An 8,119-nucleotide genomic window follows, 5' to 3' on the forward strand; every position below is an offset into this window, starting at 1 on the left:
ACCTTTCCGGGCACCTATCCATTTTTTCCCCTCCTATATCAGGATGACTGATACTTGGCTGAATCCTGAGAAGCGTCTCATGTACCTATTGTCCTCTGGAGATGCCCCTACCCAAAGGCTTGAACAGTCACTCAACGTCACAGATGATTCAGCCACAAGTGTGAGGGCCACTGTCACCTTGTACAGTTTACAACAGCCAATGTTGTCTTAAGGTTTCTCCCTGGTTCAGAATACGGAGGCGGGAGGGCGGGTGGAAATGAGGGTGTGTGACTTCATACAGTGGAATTTCCATTGGTTCCGGCTCCCAAGCAACCTTTTAACAGAGATGTTTAATTGATCTTTATTGAGCAGAACCTTCCCTTCTGCTTATAAAGGAAAGGATGGCTCTTTCCCTTGATTCTGTCTGGAAGACTTAATAGCCCCAGTATCCTCTTGTAGCAGGGGTACTTAACGACCGGAGACCATCATAAATAGAGTTCATTGTCTGAAATACAAGCCATGTTCTAATCGGCCGCCACAAGGAGATGGCTTTGGTGGTGTCTGTTGATTTTTGAAGGGGCTCCTTCCCGGCTGGCAAGTGCACTGTGCTTGCCATTCAGGGTCTGCTGACAAATTCACAGATGCCTTTGGCAAAATCATCTATAGTCCCTTGCCAAAGCCCCTTGAGGATGTCATGACGTATATCGACTGCATCTCCTCCTGCAGGAGCTCCTAGACGAGGCCCAAGAGCTGAGCCTTAATCATTTGCACGCACCATGCACGGATACACAACGTGTGTGTGGATATGAAGACGATTATTGCAACATGGTCAGGATTCAGAAAGAATTCCGGAGTCGGGACGAGTAGAGCCAGGTGAGCTATGAGGAATGAGAGGAAAGGTAATACTTTCTACGTTACTTTGGTTCGTTTTCAAAGGGCTTTATTGATGTTAGCATCACCCCTTGAAATAACCTTCCAACAGGCAAGTATTCATACTTCCGTCTTAGCTCGGAAATGTTGTATTAAATGTTTCTACTAGTATGGTATGTAAGGAATAAACTAGAGGCTACTACGTGATGCCGTAGAAAACCGTTATTATTATTTGGGGATTTGTTCTAGAATTAGAGATTTTCTCACACTTGTTTTTCTCTCCTCCCTCTAGCTGACCTCGCCCACCTGTCACCTGCCCCGTCTCTCCCCATCCTCCAAGTGGCCATCTTGATGTTAGGCACCATGGCCATCATTCATAAACCAAATTTTGGAAACTGTTTTAGAAAAACAATGTGTTCTTGAATCGACAAAAGAATGGAATTTTTGAAATGAAGACTGTCCCCAAAAATCTAAGCAATATGATCACTTTATTTATTTATTTATTTATTTATTTATTTTTATTATTTTTTATGATCACTTTAATAGTGAGGCTCTGACATATCCCCCAAAGGGCTAGCAAGAGGTTTGGGAAGGAAAGCACCGGCATTCATTGACTGAGGAGTATCATCAGGGCAGTCATGAAACCTGGGCCTAAGGTCTCACCTCAAACATAAAGCTTTCCACCTGAGATGCTGGCTTCCCCCCCCCCATGCCAGGGTTATTAAGATCTAACTAAGGTGTGGGGCGCCTGGGTGGTTCAGTCAGTTTAAGCGTCCAACTTTGGCTCAGGTCATGATCTCGCAGTTTATGAATTCAAGCCCGGCATTGGGCTCTGTGCTGACAGCTCAGAGCTTGGAGCCTGCTTCGGATTCTGTGTCTTCCTCTCTCTCTGGCCATCCCCCACTCATGCTCTGTCTCTCTCTGTCTCTCAATAATAAATAAATGTTTAAAACATTTTTAAGATTATAACTAAGGTTTAACATTAGTTTAAGTTATACACATGATAATTGACGTATGTGTATTTGTGAAATGACCACCACACCAAGTCTCATGTACATCCATTGCTTCGAGTGCCTGGCCAGCTCAGTAGGAAGAGAGTGCGGCTCTTGATCTCAGGGTCATGAGTTCAAGCCCCACACTGGGTATAGAGATTGCTTAAATAAAAAATAAACTTAAAAAAAAAATCCATCACCTCACGTGGTTGCAATTTTCTTGTGAGGAGCACTTTTAAGAGCTACTTTCTTAGTGATTTCCAAAAAAAACAATACAGTAGGAGCTATAGTCACAGGCTCTACATTCCATCCCCAAGACTAATTTTAATTTTTTTAATGTTTATTTTGGAGAGAAAGACAGAGCACAAATGGGGGAGAAGCAGAGAGAGAGGGAGGCACAGAATCCAAAGCAGGCCTCAGGCTTTGAGCTGTTAGCACAGAGCCTGACATGGGACTCGAACCTATTAATTGTGAGATCATGACCTGAGCCAAAGTCGGATGCTTAACTGGCTGAGCCACCCAAGCGCCCCTCCAGGACTTATTTTAAACTGGATATTGATACCTTCTGACCTCCTTCACCCACATCACCCACCTCCTGCCCACCAGTCTGCTCTCTGTTTGTAGGAGTCCAATTTTCTTAGATTCCACATGTAAGTGAAAACATATAGTATCTTTCTTTCTCTGGGTTATTTCACTTAGCACAATGCTCTCAAGGTCCATCCTGGCTTTTTCAGTTGGTATTACAGTTAAACACTCAGGACCACGTTGGTGTTATTACCAGATCCTTCTCAGGTGTTATGGGCTGAATTGTGTCTCCCCAAAATTTGTAGGAAGCCCTAAGCCGAGTACTTCAGAATGGAACTGTATTCAGAGACAGGGCCTATAAGGCACTAATTAAGTTAAAATTAGGCCGTGAGTCCAATCTGACTGGTATCCTTATAAGAAGAAATTAGGACTCAGCGATACCCACAGAGAAAAGGCCATGTGAGGACACAGGGAGGTGGTTGTCTGACAGCCAAGGCAGGAGGTCTGGAAAGATCCTTCTCACAGCCATCAAGAAGACACCTTGGTCTTGGACTTCCAGCCTCCAGAACGGAGCAAAAATAAATCTCTATTGTTTGTACTATGCTAGTCTGTGGTGTTTGTTATGGTAACTCTAGCAAATGAATACACAGCAAAAAAAAAAAAAAAAAACGAACATGGAAGGACGTCTGGAAGAGCTGGTACATGGCAAGCACTGAACCCAAGGCACCGTCGCTCTCAGCCCCATTTTACGGAGGAAGAAACTGAGGCACAGAGAGGCTCAGTGACTTGCCTAAGGCCATGTGTCTGGCATGTGGGAAAACTGGAATGTGAAGCCACTTACGGGTCTGGGAGTTCCGTTGTTCCTCCAATTTCTGCCTGCGGGGCACCTGGGTGGCTCAGCTGGTTAAGCATCCGACTCTCGATCTTGGTTCAGGTCATGATCTCACGGTTTACGGGTTTGAGCCCTACATTGGGCTCTGGGTTGACAGTGTAGAGCCTGCTTGGTATTCTCTCTCCCTCACTCTCGCTCTCTGCCCCTCCCCCACTCTCACACTCTAGCTCTCTCAAAATAAATAAATAAATAAATCTAAAAAAGAAATTCTGCCTGTAACCAATTGATCATCTATAAAACCTTCCAAAACTGGTCTAGGAGGCAGCATGGCAGGCAAATGTGAGGACACTGTGCCCCCCGCTGAGAGGCTGGGAAGCTGCTGGAGAGGCCAGGAAAGCTGGTTCCTCTTGAAGGCCCATGGGACGGAAGGAAGACACCCGTGGGCCTGTTGCACTGAGGGCCCAGAGGCAGGAAGCGTTTCCCCACAATGGCGGGCATCCGGAGCCACAGCCCTGCCGGCAGGGGGCCTGGGGTTGTTCCAGGCGTGTGGGCGCCGACGGGCACATATGCCTGATGCGGAGTCAGAAACGGCTCCCTCCCTCTCCAGCAGCTCTTCCTCCAGAACAAGCAGGGGAAAGATGCCAGACTGAGAGGCGGGGATGGTTGCCTTCATTCTCCAGGCCAGAGTTTCTCGACTCCGGCTTGATTCTAGTGACAGCTGGAGCTAGATCTTCACTTGTTGGGAGTGGGGGCGGTTGCCATGTACACTGGAGGATGTCTATCAGCACCCCTGGCCCCTACCAATGAGATGCCTGTAGCACAACACCCACTGTGACAACCAAAAATGTCTCTGGACACTGCCAAATATCCCCCAGGGAGACAAAATCACCCCCATTGAGAACTTCTCTATCCTCTAAGAAAAACAGAAAATGGTACTTTCTCAAGACACTTACTTCCATCCGTCAAAAAGCTGTCACAATAAGTGCAAGTGTTCTTCATCAATGATGTTGCAGAGTGCACAACCTGCCCAAACGCACATGGCGGTCCTTCTCCTCTTTCCCTCTAGAGACTCCAAGGATAATGAGGCTAATCTGCCCCACACTTGATCATTCCTTTCCATTTCCCATACTTCTAAGCTGCTATAAGGAACCCAAGAGCTGACTATACTGTCAAAATTCTAGCTTCCTGACCTAAGCTTGGGGTTGGGTTTGGGATTGGCCCTTCTCCACCCTGAGGTAAAGATTAAAAAAATAAAACCCACACTAATCCTTCTGATTTTCTAGTGCAGCCATTAATGTGACAGGCACAAGGTGCTAACAACGCTTTTTCTCCCTCGTTGCTGAGGCAATAGATAAAACAATTTTATAGCTGTGTTCCCCTACCCCTAAAGCAGGAAGTATTAATTAGGAAATAAAGCAGTGACAGGGTGTGCATTAATGGGCTATTAATGCCTGCCGTGGGTGCCCGGAATGGTCTGAAGCCAAAGGCCAGGCAATTTCCACCACCCAGTAAGCGCACTAATAGCCAATTAAAGTGTATCCTAAATCCGCTCCTTTCTCTTGCTCGGGAGTTTTTTCAATTTAAAAAGTCGTGAAGTTTCCAAGTAAGCAGAGGTTTGTTTTAATGCATGCTCCTTCTCTCGGGCAATAAAAGGTGAATCCACCCACAGGAGAGCCGGGGAAGACATGAAAGAAAGAACGGGAATGACAGGGGCTGACCTTCTGACCCTGAAAGGCCAACTTTGACCCTGTCTGCTGGAGGCAAGAGGCCCCTGGTGTGGGCTTATTTACTCCACCAATTTCTTCGCTGCGTGTCTGGCTGCAGGAGGCCGGAAGGCTCCCCTTCCGTAGGAACATTTGTTTTAGAGAATCCTTAGGTCCGCTGACACCTCCTCTTCGAATGGTACTTGTCTCCCGGCTAAGTGACACAGCCCAGTGTTAACCCTGTGCCCGAGCTCTTTTCTCATTCAATCCTCATAACAGGCCCTGGGAGATCCTGGTGATCTCCATGCTGCTGATGGAGAAACAGGCACAGAAGATTAAATAATCTACCCGTGAACACACAGTCAGAGTGTATGAGAGCTGGTTTTTACTTTTTTTTATGTTTATTTTTATTTTTGAGAGATCGAGAATGCGAGCAGGGAAGGGGCAGAGAGAGAGGGCGACACAGAACCTGAAGCAGGCTCCGGGCTCTGAGCTGCCAGCACAGAGCCTGATGCGGGGCTCGAACCCACAAACCACAAGATCGTGCCCTGAGCCGAAGTCAGAGCGCAACTGACTAAACAACCCAGGTGCTTCTAATTTTTTAATCCCAGACTCTGCCTCCAATTCCAGGTGCCGGGACCCAGACCCCCAGCCTACAGGTCTCTTTTGCTCTCCTTGACCTGGTGGCCTAGGCCTCTTGCCTGTAAGGGAAATAAGGTTTTAGAAGCCCTACGGAAGGGCCTGGGTGGCTCAGTCAGTTTAGTGTCAGACTTCAGCTCAGGTCATGATCTCGTGGTTCGTGAGTTTGAGCCCCGTGTCAGGCGAGGAGCTGTCAGCACAGTGCCTACTTTGGATTCTGTGTCTTCCCCTCTCTCTCTGCCCATCCCCCACTGATGCTCTGTTTCTCTCTTAAAAATAATAAACATTAAAAAATAATAATATTTCCCATCACAGAAGTTCCTTCAGCAGCAGACATCTGGCTCCACCAGGAAGTGGGGGCAAAGGCAAGAGCCACAGCCTTACAAGTATGGTCCGTGATCCAGCCATGTGATGGTCGCCTGGGAGCTCGCTGGAAACAGGTCCAAGCCCCACACGTGAACTCCTGAATCAGATCCCGCACTTTAACAAGATCTACAGGAGATGCACACACACATTAAAGTTTGAGAAGCACCAAGCTAGAGTCCAAGTAGCCCATCCCTAGAGTCAAGTTCTTCTCTGGAACTAATTAAAAAGAACAAAAGAGTCATTCCAGCCTGCTCTGCCTCAGTTACCTGGATATCACACAAGTTCATTTAATCCCCTCCCCCACGGCGGAACTGCAAGTGATACCGAGGGTCAGAGTGGTCAGGCACCCAAGGTTCCACCAGAGAACGCGACCAAGGCCCACGGGGCCCCAGAGCCCCTATCAGGCCCCTTAGCACAGGGCCACAGTGCAGCAGCCCAAGCCATGGGTCAGGACGACAGGTTCACACCACTCTGCCAACGTCCTTAGCAGAGCACAAAGCAAAGGGGAGAAGGAAATTCTTATTGTGGGGTCTCGGAATTTTGGAGATTTAAAGAAGAAGAAAATCTTTTTCTGGGCTGGTTAAAATAGTACTACCAGGGAGTAAAGAGATGGTGTCTCCAGGCCCCTCTCTGGACTGAGAATTTAATGCCTATTTATTGAGAACCTCTTGGTGCATTTGCTCAGTGCTCCATCAAAATGGACTTGTTCTCTGTGCCCTAAAAGCTTATGATCTAAAAAGGCCACAGAAATGGAGGAGACGTAAAAAAAATGCCAGAACAACGCAACAGCCTTAATCAGCCCATCTTTGCTTTTCTTTGCTTATAACTCACTGGCTTTAAATTTAATATAGTGTCATGTCTTCATTTTTCTTGAAGTTTTCTTAAAAGACCATATAAAGATTTTCTTCCATGGTAAGACTTTTATATTGTATTTTTCTTAAAATGGAGTATGGTACATTTACCCTTCATCAGATGATTGCTTATAACTCACCTTGCTTTATTAAGAACACTACTAGAGGCTTCTGTGCCCCTAGTAATAAAAATGTATTTTCGGGCCCATTCAAACCAATGAAAATCTGAGTTTGCAGAACACAAGATAATGAAAATTCTCTAGATCGGTGTCTTTTACTACTTTTAATCTGTTAACAGACCCTGAGTTTCTCAGATGAAAGGTACTCTAGCGTGAATTGCTATCGTTAATAGCATTCCATACAGGTAACTCTTGATTATTCCAATTTCTCACAAATTTGGACGCTTTTACTACCTCTATAACATCTCTAGGGAGGTGTGAAAGAAGGGACCTGTATGATTTATTTCTCAAAATATACACAGAAATATAATTGCACATACAGAGAGGGGACCTTATGAATAATGTATGAGGAGCGACAGAATGCCAATCCGAGACTCCTCATTTGGAATGACAGCACCGGTCTCAAACTGCCCCCTCACCAAAAGTGATGGGGAGGGGCACTTGGGTGGCTCAGTCGGTTGAGTGTCCAGCTTCAGCTCAGGTCATGATCTCGCAGTTCGTGGGTTCGAGCCCCGAGCCAGGCTCTGTGCAGACAGCTCAGAGCCTGGAGCCTGCTTCGGATTCTGTGTCTTCCTCTCTCTCTGACCCTCCCCTGTTCACGCTGTCTCTCTCTTTCTCTCTCTCAAAAAAATAAAAACATTTAAAAAAAAAGTGATGGGGAATTTTTAGGGACCACCAAGCCAGAGACGGAGGATTCTCAGAATCGGAGAGGTCTGAAAAATGAAGGTTCCTGACGACCTCTCTGAGGAAGGCAACAGTTGTCTTCCAAAATTGCAAACACGGCCCCACGTGATCTCCTTGTATCCTCCCCCTTGGCAAGGTGACTTTACAGCTTCTCCCCTGGAGGAGGAGCCTCAGTTTCCCCACCCTGTAAATGTGGTTTGCCATTTTGCAGGTCTCGGCCTGTAGAACGTAGCGGGGACAATGGTGTGCTGTTCAGAAACGGGCCTCAAGACACAGGGTCTACGCTGCGCCCCAGAAACCTGCCACCACCATGACCACAAGGTCGGCTGGGGGATGACAGACAGGTGGCCCAGCCCCACTGACAGTCCTGAGCTGCCCACACAGGGGTACGAGCAATACTGGCCACGATAAACTGGGTTTTATGGGAGAATTAACAGCGTATACAGATGCTGTATAAACTGCTCTGCAAACAGGGGCACCTGGTGGCTCAGTTGGTTGG

General features: G+C 47.0%; 1 long non-coding RNA gene across 1 annotated transcript; it reads left to right on the forward strand.

The window, feature by feature from the left end:
* The first annotated feature begins 328 nt into the window (after positions 1–328).
* Positions 329–1,323, forward strand: LOC115277044. Its single transcript, XR_003902190.1, has 2 exons — positions 329–852; positions 1,142–1,323. It is a non-coding gene; the product is annotated as an uncharacterized LOC115277044 (long non-coding RNA).
* Positions 1,324–8,119: the final 6,796 nt, after the last annotated feature.

The sequence above is a fragment of the Suricata suricatta genome, chromosome 13 (assembly GCF_006229205.1).
Source record: "Suricata suricatta isolate VVHF042 chromosome 13, meerkat_22Aug2017_6uvM2_HiC, whole genome shotgun sequence".
Classification (NCBI taxonomy): Eukaryota; Metazoa; Chordata; class Mammalia; order Carnivora; family Herpestidae; genus Suricata; species Suricata suricatta.